A 14,743-nucleotide genomic window follows, 5' to 3' on the forward strand; every position below is an offset into this window, starting at 1 on the left:
AGAGTGCACTCAGTTTTTCTCCGCAGCAGAGCAAGAGTTATTGCCTGAAGGTTATGCTGAATTTGAAATCTTAGTTAAAACGCCAGGGAACACCTCAAAGTATGCAAAAGCCAGGAAAGAGGGAAGGCAAAAAGTAGCAGACAAATTAAATGCATTTGTGGTGTCCATGTTAGATGTTTTTATAACTTATTACATTATATTTTTTTGTATTTTAATAATTTCATAATTACTTTGTTCATTAACATGTTAGAGTCACCACACTAGAACATGGTGAAAGTGAAGTACAAGAATAGTCTACATAATGGTAATTTTTACTAGGCCTACTTATAAGCATACTAGTCTCTTTTAAAAAGGCACTGTTAAATAAATGGTTGTCTGTTTATAAAAGCAACCAAGAAAAAGGCTGAGAAAAAAAGAAAAGAAAAAAGAAACAGGTGCTCCTGCACCCTGGAAGAAGAGCTGACCCTTGGGTTGAATGTGAATTGACCTATTGTGAAGGACATCCCTGTGTTCAGCTCTTCCAGACCCACATCCAGGGACCAGTAGCAGCAACTCCTTCATTACTGGTAAATGAGATTTGAATTCTCTTAGTACACTGTAAAATAATTTGTTGCTGCATTAAATCAAGTAGGCCTATAATCCAAATTGGCTGGTATAGTCATTTCAACTGTTAAAGCTTGAGTAATGAAACATTGCTTTGACTTGTGAAAGTAAAAACTGATAAACTTAGTTCACCCAGTGTAGTTCATTGTAATGACATTGTGTTTTTCTCTTTTGTGCAGTTTACACTAACACCTTTATCTGTTCCCAAGTAAGTGCTGGCTGAAGCATGTGCAGTAAGTGGACTTTTCTAACTTTACATCAAAAGGGAAGAAAGTGCAACACTTTGCAATACCTATTTGTTTCCATTGCACTGGACAGTGAAGAAACCTTCTCAGATGACTGTCCTTTGGAGGAAGTAGTCTACCTGCAAGTGCATAAATAAATTTACTTAATTTATACTCGTGTGCCTATTATTTCAGACTGCAATATGAGTTGCAGGAGTCCACATCTACAGAAAGGCCTACAGAAGAGTCTGCACAGGGCAGACATGCATAGGTGGGCAGTGTATAGCCAACCTTTCCTTTTTATTTGTTGCATGACGCATGTGTGGCACAAACATCTCACAAATGCACAGGGTGATATTCGTTCCCTATATAATAGGAGTCTTCAACAGAAAATAGAGTATTTTGAAAAAAACAACAATCAGGGGGAGGAATAGAACTTGACTACTTAAAGCAAAAAATGGCACTAGAGATAGAGTTGCTTCATAAAAAAACTTCAGAGTAAGGGCAAATACACTATTTCACACAGAGTACTATTGCTGACCTTGAAAAGATGACTTGTTAACTGGCTTTTCTTTACAAAGAACAATTGAAATAAAACTCAAGGAACTATGCAAATGTGTCTTGTCTTTTATTAAACATTTAATGAAACGTAATGAGCCCTTGTCCTGGCTAGAGCTGCATTGTAACTGGTCTGCGGGTTTGGGTCAGGGAATGGGGTCAAACAGGATCTTGTTGTAATCACCTGTATAATGGAAAAATGCAGTTCTGTTAGGATCAGCATAGGTGTATGTAATACAGTGAGCTTGATATTTATAATTTTCCCTCCCACGTTCAAATAATGTGGATAAATGTGAATCTCTGAAACTTCTTGAGTCAAGCACAGATCCTGGCCATTTTGCTTTCACAATTGTGATATGGAACATAGTCACACACCATCTAAGAGATTTTAGTCAGTCTACTGCCTTTTTTAAAATTTGATATAATATTACTAATCTGGAATATTAAGAACCGATATAGTAACTTGGCTGCACATTTACATTGTGAGCCCCCTTTCTATTCACAAAATCCCCTTCATTGAGGCCTTGATGTGTGCAGTCTATGGTCTATGGCACCAATCACGTTAGTGAAGCCTGAGGGACATACTGTAAGTCATAATCGGCATGGTCATGATAGCATGATCTTCATTTCATTTACTTTATTTATAAAGCACTATTAAAACAATGTGATGTTGACCAATGTGCTGTACAAACACATAATAAAATTGCATAATAAAATGTATTTTCAGACAATACAATGACAAACAAACATCTGTGAAGAGCCTCTTACCAATTAACCTACTGATCCAAATGCTAATTCTAGCAAATGCAATTTTAAATTTCGCTTAAAATAACTTAAAGAGGGAGCAAGTCTAAGGTGTAAAGGTAAATTATTCCAGCGCTTTGGAGCTGCCACAGCAAAAGCCCGATCACCACTCAATTTTAACCCCCTGGGGTCTCGCTTTTTTCTTATCAGTGCAAAAGAGACTCATAATACTCTGTTGATTTTGATCTTACATATAAGCTATACATTCGATCCTGTTAAGTGTCTATTATTTTTGTGTATACCCACAATAAAAACAAAGTGCTGTGCTTTGTGTCAAATAAAGAAAAATAAACATGATGTGAGTTTTGCCTGCTCTCTGTCAGTGAAGTCCATTCTGAAACGCGTCCGAAAATTAACTGGAAGTCCGCAAATACTTGTCATACAGAGCCGAGAGATGTTTCTTTATGAAGGTTGAACTCACTTCTTTTAAACGAAGTAAGTTATATAAAAAACAAATATTCTCAGTTTATGTAATCTGTATGAAAAGAGAGAGATTGCAGTCTTTTTCTTTTCAGCTCATTATACCTGATTACGTGTTAATGTGCCACACCCACGGAGAGCGCGTGTTATTCAAACGCAAATGTCTGAAGCAAGCCCTGCAAATATACCAACCTCCCACCAGCTGGATTATAAAATAGATCAAGTTTAATAAAAATATTGTACTTTACCTCGTCTTGCTGCGCTGTGAGGAATAATACTATCTAATAATCCTGAAAAAAGTACCAGAAGTGTTGGTAGTTTCATTTCGAGGAGCAATAACGGATCCAGCTTATGTAGTAAGTTATTTATTCTTAAGTGCTTTGTTGAAATTGATGGCAAAATTTTGGAAGAAACCGTACAGCACCTAAAAACATCAACCTGCGCCCTTGACGCACTTCCCATATCTTTTTTCAAAAATGTGTTACAGAGCTTAGAAGCAGATCTCCTGGAAGTGGTAAATGCCTCACTTCTCTCTGGGAGTTTTCCGACCTCCCTGAAAACTGCTGTTGTCAAGCCCCTCCTTAAAAAGAGCAATCTGGATAAGACCATATTAAACAACTATAGACCGATCTCAAATCTTCCTTTCATAGGCAAGATCATTGAAAAAGTTGTCTTCAATCAGCTGAACAAATTCTTAAGCTCGAATGGATACTTTGACCATTTTCAATCTGGTTTCCGACCGCACCACAGCACAGAGACAGCGCTCATAAAGACAATAAATGATATTCGCTTAAATACTGATACAGGCAAATTATCAGTGCTGGTACTACTCGACCTCAGTGCTGCATTTGACACTGTCGATCACAAAATACTTCTTGACAGGCTGGAAAACTGTGTCGGGCTTTCTGGGATAGTCCTAAAATGGTTCAGGTCATACTTAGGAGGCAGAGGTTATTATGTGAGTATAGGAGACCATAAGTCTGAGTGGACATCCATGACATGCGGAGTCCCTCAAGGCTCAATTCTTGCGCCACTCCTATTCAACCTGTACATGCTCCCAATGAGCCAAATAATGAGAAGGAACCAAATCGCTTACCATAGCTATGCAGACGACACACAGCTCTACTTATCCCTATCGCCTAACGATTACAGCCCCATTGACTCCCTTTGCCAATGCATTGATGAAGTAAACAATTGGATGTGCCAAAACTTTCTTCAGTTAAACAAAGACAAAACTGAAGTCATTGCGTTTGGAAACAAAGATGAAGTTCTCAAGGTGAACGCATACCTTCAGTCTAGGGGTCAAACAACTAAAAATCAAGTCAGGAATCTGGGTGTGTCTCTAGAGTCAGACCTTAGTTTCAGTAGTCATGTCAAAGCAATAACTAAATCAGCATACTATCACCTGAAAAATATTGCAAGAATTAGATGCTTTGTTTCCAGTCAAGACTTAGAGAAACTTGTGCATGCTTTCATCACCAGCAGGGTGGATTATTGTAATGGACTCCTCACTGGCCTTCCCAAAAAGACCATAAGACAGTTGCAGCTCATACAGAACACTGCTGCTAGGATTCTGAGCAGAACCAGAAAATATGAACACATCACACCAGTCCTCAGGTCTTTACACTGGCTGCCAGTTACATTTAGGATTGATTTTAAAGTATTATTACTGGTATATAAATCATTCAATGGCCTAGGACCTCAATACATTGCAGATATGCTCACTGAATATAAACCCAACAGATCACTCAGATCATTAGGATCAAATCGGCTAGAAATACCAAGGGTTCACTCTAAGCATGGCGAGTCTGCTTTTAGCTATCATGCCAGCCGCAGCTGGAACCAGCTTCCAGAAGAGATAAGATGTGCTCTTACAGTAGTCACATTCAAATCCAGACTCAAAACACATCTGTTTAGCTGTGCATTTACTGAATGAGCACTGTGCCACTGTTCGTCCGACTGTTTGCACTGTATTTTATTTTATGTTTTAATTACTCTGATTTCATGTGATTATTTCTGTATTTTATCTTTTATTCTAAACTGTTTTAATTATTCAGATTTCTTTTGATTATTTTAATTTCTTCTATGTAAAGCACTTTGAATTACCATTGTGTATGAAATGTGCTATATAAATAAACTTGCCTTGCCTTGCCTTGCCTTGTTCTAATCGCGATATTGAATAGTGTCTGTAAACTGCAAAAAGACTGTTTAAATATGAATTGCATGTCCGTGTGTAAATGATGAATGAACGATACAGGCGTGCACGCGCTGTTGTTTACTACAGCTGTGCCGTTCATTCACTTTCGCACCTACATTAGTAAACATTTTATTTTTACATGAACACATCCAAATTATATTGCTATAGCCTACTGAGATGAGTAAAAATAGACTGAAATATGTTGAAATAAAATGTCTGTATAAACAACAAACTGCAAATTAACAAATGCTAATATATCACAAACACGATATGTTACAGACTAAATAATATGAATGTTTAGACAAGATTTTGTTAATTAGTTTTGGATAGATTATAAAGTTTTTAGGCTACTGTAAAAAAAAGACTACTGCCACATTAAATAAGCTTTTGTTCGCCAATTTCTGCTCATATGTTAAATATATAGTATGGAATGTTTTGTCAAAAATGAAGTCGGTATATTGAATTATCAACTAAGATGTTATTATAATGTTTGTTCCAATATTCAAACTAATGAATCCATACCTCTGAAATACGTATGATAAAATGTATAATTTTTACAAAGAAAGAATACACTTGAAATATTGTTAAAATTGTAATTGTTGTTGAATTGTAACCTATTTGTAATTGGTTACAATTTCTAATATATATATATATATATATATATATAAATATTTATATATATATATATATATATTTATATATATATATATATATATATATATATATATATATATATATATACACATATATATATATAATTTATTTTGTGTCCTTGCATTCTTTGGTACCCAGTGACACACCTGTGTTGAAGGCTCATTATGCTCATTATGCATAATGTGCCCCTCCTCATTAAGAGGCACATTATGCAGGTCTTTGTTTTCTCAGGTGTGAACACGCATATTGCCTTTATGACAAACAAAAAAAGTGTCTTATAAAATTTAAATCAATGTATTGTTTTGTGTAAATGATTAGGCAGGATGATTTTCAGATCATTTTGAAGCCAAAATTCTAGGCGACAACATCCATTAGTCTTGTGGACACATATTTAGTATGTGTTTTGTGGCCTTATTTCAGAAACTTTAAGTTTTATTTTTTTCAATAACCATGCATAAACAATATTCTCTCAAAAATACAAACATGTACATACATGTTGCACACATATTATGGTAGCCCTGTTTTTGCTAAATAGAGTGTAATTTCACCTTTGCCATTAATATGTTTATAAGCAACTGAAAAAAAGCACAAATATCAGGGCATGTCAAAACATCTCAAGAACCCCAAAAACACCTTAGACCCCAGAGGGTTAATCTAGTTCTTGGAATGTCTAGGATAATCTGATTTTCTGATCTAAGAGACCTAGAAGGTTTATGTATATGAAGCAGATGCACTAGATATGGTGGGTCCAAATTATGCAACGCTTTGTATGCAAAAATCAATAATTTAAAATCAATTCTGAACTGCACAGGCAACCAATTTGGTGAGGCTAAATTCGGTGTTACATGCTGCTTTTTGCGAGTCCCCATTAAAAGTCTAGCAGACGCATTCATAACCAATTGAACAAGCAGGACAAGCGGTCAGTCTGTGGATACGACAAGAGCGCGCAAGTAGGTTTTCTTAATATCCAGCAGGGCTGGCCGGTCATGTACAATCCAACAAAGTCTGTTACAATAATAATAATAATAAAGATTTTGAGGACAGTTACACTGTATTGAGACGGTTGAGAAATAATAATATTTTTACAGTTTTCAACAATAATTGTCATTGTTGAACCCTTGCTCTTATTATGTTTCTGATTTCTCAGTTTTGTCATTATTTTAGCAAATAATTTATTTTATATGTTTTGAGACAGTTTGTTTTAAGAAGTTTCAAAGAGTTAGTAAAATAGTAAAGTAAAAGTTAAAACTTTTTTATTTAAGTAGGTGTTAGAAATGGAAATGAAATGGTCCAAACGAAAAGTGCCCCAAACCTTGGTCTTTTATTATGAATAGATAATACAATAAACCGGCGCCGGTTGGAGACGAAGCTCAACCCAATATCCTTTGTCTGTCTTAAAGAAAAGAATACAAGTCTAACCAATAAAATCAAACATTACATCATAGATATCGTATAGACATTATATAACAGCTTCTTTATATGGGCAGTATCCTGTTAGATTTCCAACATATCCCGGGGACCCTAGAAGCTTTTCAAACACACAATGTATAGACAGAACGAACATTCAGGGGAGGAGGCTATTCCATCCTCCATTAATGAATACAAGATGTTTAGCTTACACAAATGGAAAAGAATGAATGTTCAGACGTGGCAGTTGTGCTGGCTGGAATAAAGAAATGTACATAGACTGTTATATTGTATGCTGAAGGAGAAAGATATCCTAACAAATGCCACTTTGATGAGATAATTATCATATAATAGAATTATCATATCACATCATTCTTCAGCATACTCATTCTGTTACAATAATACAGGAAATATCCTTCATCATCATCATCAGTACTTGACAGTTCTGTTCATCAAAGCACACTGAGAAGATACAAAAGTATTCATAGCACGATGAATCAACATCCTAATAAATGGAATAATACAACAAACAATAAATCCAAGGATTAAAAGTATGACTCCTATTGGGAATAAAGCAGATATAAGCATTTGTTTCCAGTTTGTGATCCAATCTCCAAAACCACTTCTATCACTCACTTCTCTTCTTTGTAACTCGTCCGCACTTCTTGTCATATTATCTATACCGTCAGCTATAATGTGACCATCAGCATCATTGTCAGGGATGTATGTACAACATGAAATTCCAACAATAACACACACCCCTCCTCTGGCCGCTGTAAGCTGATCCAATACAAAACGATTCTGTAAAGCAGTTAAGCGAAGTGCTCGAAGCTCTTCTTTGACACCAGCTAGGGTGTTCCTTGTAGTTTTAATAAAGGAAATCAATTCATATCTTGTAACTTCTACTTCAATTTGCAGACTGGATACACCTATCACTGGAAAAATACCTTCAAAGAATTTTTGTGTTCTTTTGGTACTGGATTATCTCTACCCAAACTACTAACTGAACTGCGGTCAGAGAGAGCAGGTGTGTTTCTTTGATTGTTTACTCTATCATTTCTTTGTTGTCTAATAACCATAAAATATTCTTCCAAAGTTACTAGGGCACATCGTCCACTCCAGTTAAAAGGTAACGAGGTATAAACCATGTGCCCGCATAACCAAAACCAATCTTTCAAAGCTCTTGTTCCTTTTACAGATGGCACATACCTATTAAAATTTTTACCCCGAATAAAGTCCACAATACTCTTCACATAATTATTGTTCCTCGGGAGTTGACCCTGCATAAGCATGCAGGGTAGTTAGAGGGAGTGAAGATCCTTTTGAGCATTCTTCCACCTTCAAATGTTCCTTTTCTCGTCAAACAGCTCAAACAACAGGGCATATTTCGTACTTCACAACGGCGATACATTTGATTACATTTATTCTCTGGAATTGAACCCAATGTTGCGGCTCCTATTTTTCTTTCCATACAGAACAATGAGTCTGGAATAGGACCTACAGTTGCCACTTTAACATGTACTTGTACTGCAACTGTCAGTACCCTATTACCAGGACAAGTCCAATTTCCCGTTGAATTTTGGGGAGAAAGTGCACCAATGTTACTAAGATATAAGGGACAGAACAGTTCTTCTTCTGTCGTTGGCGCTTGAACAGTTACATGAGGTCCAGAAGCACTTTGTGGCATTTTTGTACAAACATAACAGTAACCCTTTTTCCCTGTCTGCTTAGCAGTGAAGTTGGCTAACCTCCACCACATATTGGAGGCAAACGCATGTGGCTCGTCTTCTTGTTTCAACCAAGTTTCATTGCCACTGCTAATAAGGGATTGTGTATATATGAGCATGCTTGTTAGCATGATCAGGCTTTGCAGACATGGCTTAATGGATTCAATGATAATTATTGCTAATCTCAATCAGCAATTTCGTTCTTCGTATACTTCTCTGTCTCGTTTTCCTTTCGATCACTGCTTCCGCATAGGCTTATGCGTTCCCCTGGGATGGAGCTGCTTTCACTCGGCTGGCATGGATCCACTGGGGCTGGAGGTCAGTCAGAACACCTGTCCTCGTCACAGCGATTACAGTGGATGGTCCTAAGTAGTTCGGCTCACCGAGTTACGTGGGCTTCAGACACCTTATCAGCACCTGTTGTCCTGGAACGAAAGGATGAGTTGGCTTTTCTGAATGAAGAATGTATCAGCTGCGTCTGAATAGTATTGCATTTTAAATTTTATAGCACTTAAGTGAAGCGCTGGCCAACAGCTAGTTTCGATTTCTCCCATTTTTGGTTTATTTGCGTTTGCTCTGTTAATTGCTGGGGCGAGACAGCTGTCCTCACTCAGGCCTTTGAGCGCATTATAGCTATATAGTGTGTGCGCTGTCGGGGAAGCGTCAGCATCCTCGTGTGAAGACCGACTCGGGTAAAGACATCGACTCTACCTGTGCAACTCCACCGAGCAAGGACACCGGCAAGGCACTTAAGTATCGTCTTCTCCCCTTTCCTTTCCCAGTTGTATCTTATTTCCCTTTCTCAACATTTGCTTTCAAATCTCTCGACAACGTGCTCTCATCACGCACAGAAGGCAGCGCAATACTGCTTATCTGCGTCCCATTCCCTCATCAACACACACACCTCTCTCTCTTTCTATGGGTCTATGGAATTGTCAGTCAGCAGTCAATAAAGCTGACTTCATTCCTGCCTTTGCATCTCATTGTACTCTTAATATCTTAGGTTTGACTGAGACCTGGATCCGCCCAGAAGACTCATCAACTATGGGGTGATAATTGTTGCATTATTCCAAATAAATAGGTTATGATCCACACATAAAGTTAAAGAGTTTCACAAAAAATTATAAAACTCACAAATAAATAAAATGAGATTTGCAAATAAAAAAAATATTTACAAATGTGTTTTATACCATAAACACAACTCTGCCTGGCATTTATTTGTGAACCGCGTGAGGGCATTTGTAAATCCCCTCACGCATTTGTGGATTTTGAAACACTTCTAGCGTCAATGTGCAGACAAATTCACAAATAAGTGGACTCCACCCACCGTTTGCTCAAGCCAATCAGATAACGGGCTCATTAAGCTGACCAATCATAGCACGTCTCGCAACAACCAATCCCGTTATGCTTTACAATCAGAGTGGTCTTGCCCTGAAATAACTTTGCTCATTCATCTGCTAATTAAATAGCAGGTCCATGGATCTAATGATTAAATGCATTTAAAAGTGAAATTCCCAGAAGACAAGCGATTTGAATTTATCCGTTAAAACACTTGATCACACAGATAATATTTCATATGAATCATACTTAATAATATTGTATTGTAAAAGTTATTTACAGCATCCAAAATAAATGCAAATATGTATTTTTTTCAGCATTGCATTATCCACTCAAAACCCCAGTATCCTACACGCTGTTACATCTTCAGTGATGGTAATTTGGGCTGATATTTTGTCTTCTCATATTTATGTCCTATAGCTAGCTATTTGTCACAAAAAATGTGCTTTAAAAGACAAAATCATCCGTTTTGTAATTTCTTACATCGTGTCTACCCCGTGCGAGGCTGTCTATTAGCAAAGATTATTTTTGTTTAATTTCATTGTTGATTCAACAGTAGTGATGTAGATTCAACATCATAGTGAAATGTTGATTCAACAATATGACCATTGATTATTTGTGTTAATTTCAATATTGATTCAGCATCAGTGATGTAGAATCAATCATAGTGTAATGTTGATTCAATAGCATTACCATTGATTTTTTTTGTTCACCATTGTTTTAACATTAATTAGGGGTGCAAAAGTAATGTTGATAAAATATCACTTTGTAATGTTTAATCAATACTATTACTGGTTATTTTTGGTTGAAATCTCAACATTGCTTCACCATTAACTGAGGCTGCAAGATTGACATCACTTTGTAACGTTAATTGAATGCAATTAGCATTGACGCATCAACACTGACTCAACATTGTTTCAATTCTTTCATGCTATCTGGGACTTACACAACTCCGTTGCTGCCCCGGAAAAACAAACTGCATCCACTGTTCACTTAATGCTGGGTTCTTTGGGAAGCTGAACATGGTTATCTTTCCCTCACAACCAAAAACACACTTCTTTGGTGACATTGTTGATTTCGTGGTCTAAAAACGTCTCGGTTACGTATGTAACCCTCGTTCCCTGAGTAGGGAACGGAGACGTTACGTCGGATGACGACGAATGGGGTTTCGCTTAGAAAGCCTATCAACTTCGAGTATTACAAAACGAGCCAATGGCAAAGAAATGCCATGGGTCTGCGGAATTTGCATGGCATAACTCCGCCCCACCTCGTGGGTATAAAAGGAGGAAGCCGGCAATATGCAGATATGTTTCTTCGCTGAGGAGCCAAGACTGAGCTCAGGCGATCCCCGCGGTACAGCGGAAAGTGGCAGGCAGACATAACGTCTCCGTTAGAGACCTGCGCGGGACACAATTTTCAGACCCGCGCCCGCAGTGTTCAGTCCCGCTCCCGCCCGCTCCCGCAAAGATTTGTCATTTTTAGTCCCGCTCCCGCCCGCATCTGTGATATAATGTCCCGCTCCCGCCCGCACTTTCTGTCTGATGAAAGGTCTTGGGGAAAAAAATGCGTGCGCAAAAAATTCCTTACCAATACTTGGTAACATATTTATTGGTAAGCCTGCATATCTTCAACCATACAAAACATTAAATAGGCATCAGTAACTAACGCCAACAAAGATAAACATTAATCAGCCCAAATTCCATTAGGCTTAACGTGTAGGCTAACATATAAACAGCCTTAGGCATTGCCTACACATAGGAACATTTGTAAAACGGATAATTCTTATCTACTATATTATAGACTTCACTATATCACAGGCCATTTAAACATTTAAAATGTGATCACAAAACACGAAACGAGAAGTACTTACATCTGAAGCGCTTAGGCCTATATCTGAAGCACTAGAGGCGCTCTGTTCCTCGTCCATGCTGTCTATTTTGAACTTAAACTAGCTTTCGAATTTGAACACGGAGCAGCGGGAAGGAATTGTCTCTAAACAAGTGTGCGTGACATTAGGCCCCGCCCTACCCGACAACATTCACAAGTTTAGGCTGCTTAAAACGTTTTTATTGCTGCCAATCAGAATCTCCCTCATTTATATATTTTACTTTACACTCATATTTAATTTGCGGGAGTGCAGCGTATCATCCCTCCCACCCGCACCCGCAAGTGCACCTCATCATCCCGCCCGCTACCGCAATGACCTTTCAAAATTTGTCCCGCGTCGCACTGTTTTGCGTCGCGACCCGCGGGTCCCGCGGGACTCCCGCGGGGTTGCAGACCTCTAGTCTCCATTCCCTACTCAGGGAACGAGGGTTACATACGTAACCATAGACGTTCCCTTTCGTTGTCACTCCGAGTTACGTCGGATGACGACGAATGGGGTTACCAGTCTAATCACGCCACCTTCTCAACTGTCTTCCAGTGCCCTGCGTAAATCGAGATCCCTGTCAAGACTGGACGAAGGACTCCATTTATCACAGGAATACCAAGGTACACTGGGAAGCATATCCCAAGCTTAGGGGAAGTATGCAATAATGCCAACTCGGAGGGGGGGGGGGACTTAGAGAATACACATATGACCCGAAGGAAGCATATGGAAAACACTGGGGTGTCCAGCCGCAGGTGGAATATTTCAACCCCAGGGGTGGCAAGGTGGCTTGTCAAGGGAAAGACACATGCTCAGAGAGGCTTACAGTGGAAATACACATGTGGGGGTCGTTCAGAGGAGGGACCATGCACACGGGAGGCACCTAGCCGACGCGCAGGCAATAGACACTGGCGCCGACGTCAGGAGTGCTGGAGGAGCTCAGGGCTTTCGGGGAAGCTCACCTGAGGAGAATACCGCACGTATCCAGTCCGTGGAGTGGAATGGCGAGCAAGCGAAGACACCTGAGCGGGTCCGGTACTAGCTGGTTGAAGCGAATACATGGGCTCCACTCGGAGATTATAGAATCTGGCGAATGTGTTAGGTGTCGCCCAGCCTGCAGCTCTGCAGATGTCTGTTAGCGAGGGGCCATGCGCTAGAGCCCAAGAGGACGCCACACTCCGGGTGGAGTGGGCAGTCACACCAAGGGGCACGGTCGACCTTGCTGCTGGTATGCCAAATCAATGGCGTCCACTATCCAGTGAGACAACCTTTGCTTGGAGAGAGCCTTTCCCTTCAGCTTCCCACCATAACAGACAAAGAGCTGGTCTGAGGTCCTGAAACACTGCGTTCTGTCTACATAGGCGCGGAGAGCACGTACTGGACAGAGCAGTGCCAAGGCTGGGTCTGCCTCCTCCAGGGGCAGCGCTTGCAGGTTCACCACCTGGTCCGGAAAGGAGTGGTAGGAACCTTGGGCACGTATCCAGGCCGGGGTCTCAGGATCACATGAGAGTAAGCCGGCCCGAATTCCAGGCACGCTTCGTCAACGGAGAATGTGTGCAGGTCCCCTACCCTCTTGATGGAGGCCAGTGCAACCAGGAGCGCTGTCTTCATAGACAGGAATTTAAGCTCGACTGATTGCAGGGGCTCAAATGGAGCACTCTTCAGGGCAGTTAGAACAACTGAGAGGTCCCAAGAGGGAACGAGAGGAGGGCGAGGCGGATTTAGTCTCCTTGCTCCTCTCAGGAACCTGATGACCAGGTTGTGCTTCCCCACCGACCTACCTTCGATGAGGCCATGGTGTGCGGCAATGGCGGCAAGATAGACCTTCAGGGTGGAGGGAGACAGCCTTCGCTCCAACCCCTGTTGAAGGAAGGAAAGCACAACGCTGATCGAGCATCTCCGTGGGTCTTCTCGGTGAGAAGAGCACCAGCTGACGAAGAGGTTCCACTTCAACGCATAGACGTGTCTCGTCGACGACGCCCTAGCGGAAGTGATGGTAGCCACCACCGCTGGTGGTATGGTACTCAAACCTGCCTCGTCTCATCCAGGAGCCACATGTGGAGGTTCCAGAGATCGGGATGAGGGTGCCATAGGGTGCCCCGTCCCTGAGAAAGAAGGTTCTTCCTCAGGGGGATCGGCCAGGGAGGTACTGTCGCGAGGAGTACTAGTTCGGGGAACCAGGTCCGGTTGGGCCAGTAAGGGGCAACCAGAATGACCTGCTCCTCGTCCTCCCTGACCTTGCGCAAAGTCTGCGCAAGAAGGCTCGCCGGGGGAAACGCATACTTGCAGCCCTGCGGCCAGCTGTGCGCCAGAGCATCCGTGCCGAGCGTGCCCTCAGTCAGGGAATAAAACTGGGCGCAATGGGTCAGGTCGTGAGAGGCAAACAGATCTATCTGTGTGTCCCCGAACTGGTCCCAAATCAGCTGAACCGACTGGGGATGGAGTCGCCATTCTCCAGGGAGTGGCTGAAGCCGTGAGAGCTCGTCGGCTGCACAGTTCAGCGCTCCGGGAATGAAGATGGCTCGAAGCAACCTCAGATGCTACTGACTCCATAGGAGGAGGTGGCGAGCGAGTTGTGACATACGGCGGGAGCGTAGACGACCTTGACGGTTGATGTACGCTACAGTGGCGGTATTGTCTGAACGGACTAGTACGTGTTGACCCCTGAGCAACGCCCGGAAGCGGTGCAGGGCAAGGCGTACTGCCAACAACTCGAGGCAATGGACATGCCATAGCCGCTGGGGTCCTGTCCAGGAGCCCGCAGCAGCATGTCCATTGCACATGGCGCCCCAGCCTGTGGTGGAGGCATCTGTTGAGACAACAACATGCCGGGAAGCTCGTTCCAGGGGGACACCTGCCCTGAGAAAACTGAGGTTCGACCACTGGGCGAAGAACTGACGGCAGGTCGGAGTAACTGGTACTCGGAATGTGCTGTGTTGCA

At 41.1% G+C, this 14,743-nt stretch overlaps 2 long non-coding RNA genes across 2 annotated transcripts in view; one reads left to right on the plus strand and one right to left on the minus strand.

Moving 5' to 3' along the window:
- Nucleotides 1–453: 453 nt before the first annotated feature.
- LOC143731933 (uncharacterized) lies at nucleotides 454–1,020 on the plus strand. Its single transcript, XR_013201011.1, has 3 exons — nucleotides 454–566; nucleotides 783–811; nucleotides 922–1,020. It is a non-coding gene; the product is annotated as an uncharacterized LOC143731933 (long non-coding RNA).
- Nucleotides 1,021–6,762: 5,742 nt separating this feature from the next.
- LOC143731934 (uncharacterized) overlaps nucleotides 6,763–14,743 on the minus strand; it is a 48,585-nt gene continuing 40,604 nt past the window's right edge. The window contains exon 3 of the long non-coding RNA XR_013201012.1: nucleotides 6,763–9,019. This is a non-coding gene — a long non-coding RNA (uncharacterized LOC143731934). The remainder of the gene's footprint in view (nucleotides 9,020–14,743) is intronic.

The sequence above is a fragment of the Siphateles boraxobius genome, unplaced genomic scaffold (genome assembly GCF_051911475.1).
Source record: "Siphateles boraxobius isolate OS27281-9 unplaced genomic scaffold, OSU_SipBor_1 89, whole genome shotgun sequence".
NCBI classification, from domain to species: domain Eukaryota; kingdom Metazoa; phylum Chordata; class Actinopteri; order Cypriniformes; family Leuciscidae; genus Siphateles; species Siphateles boraxobius.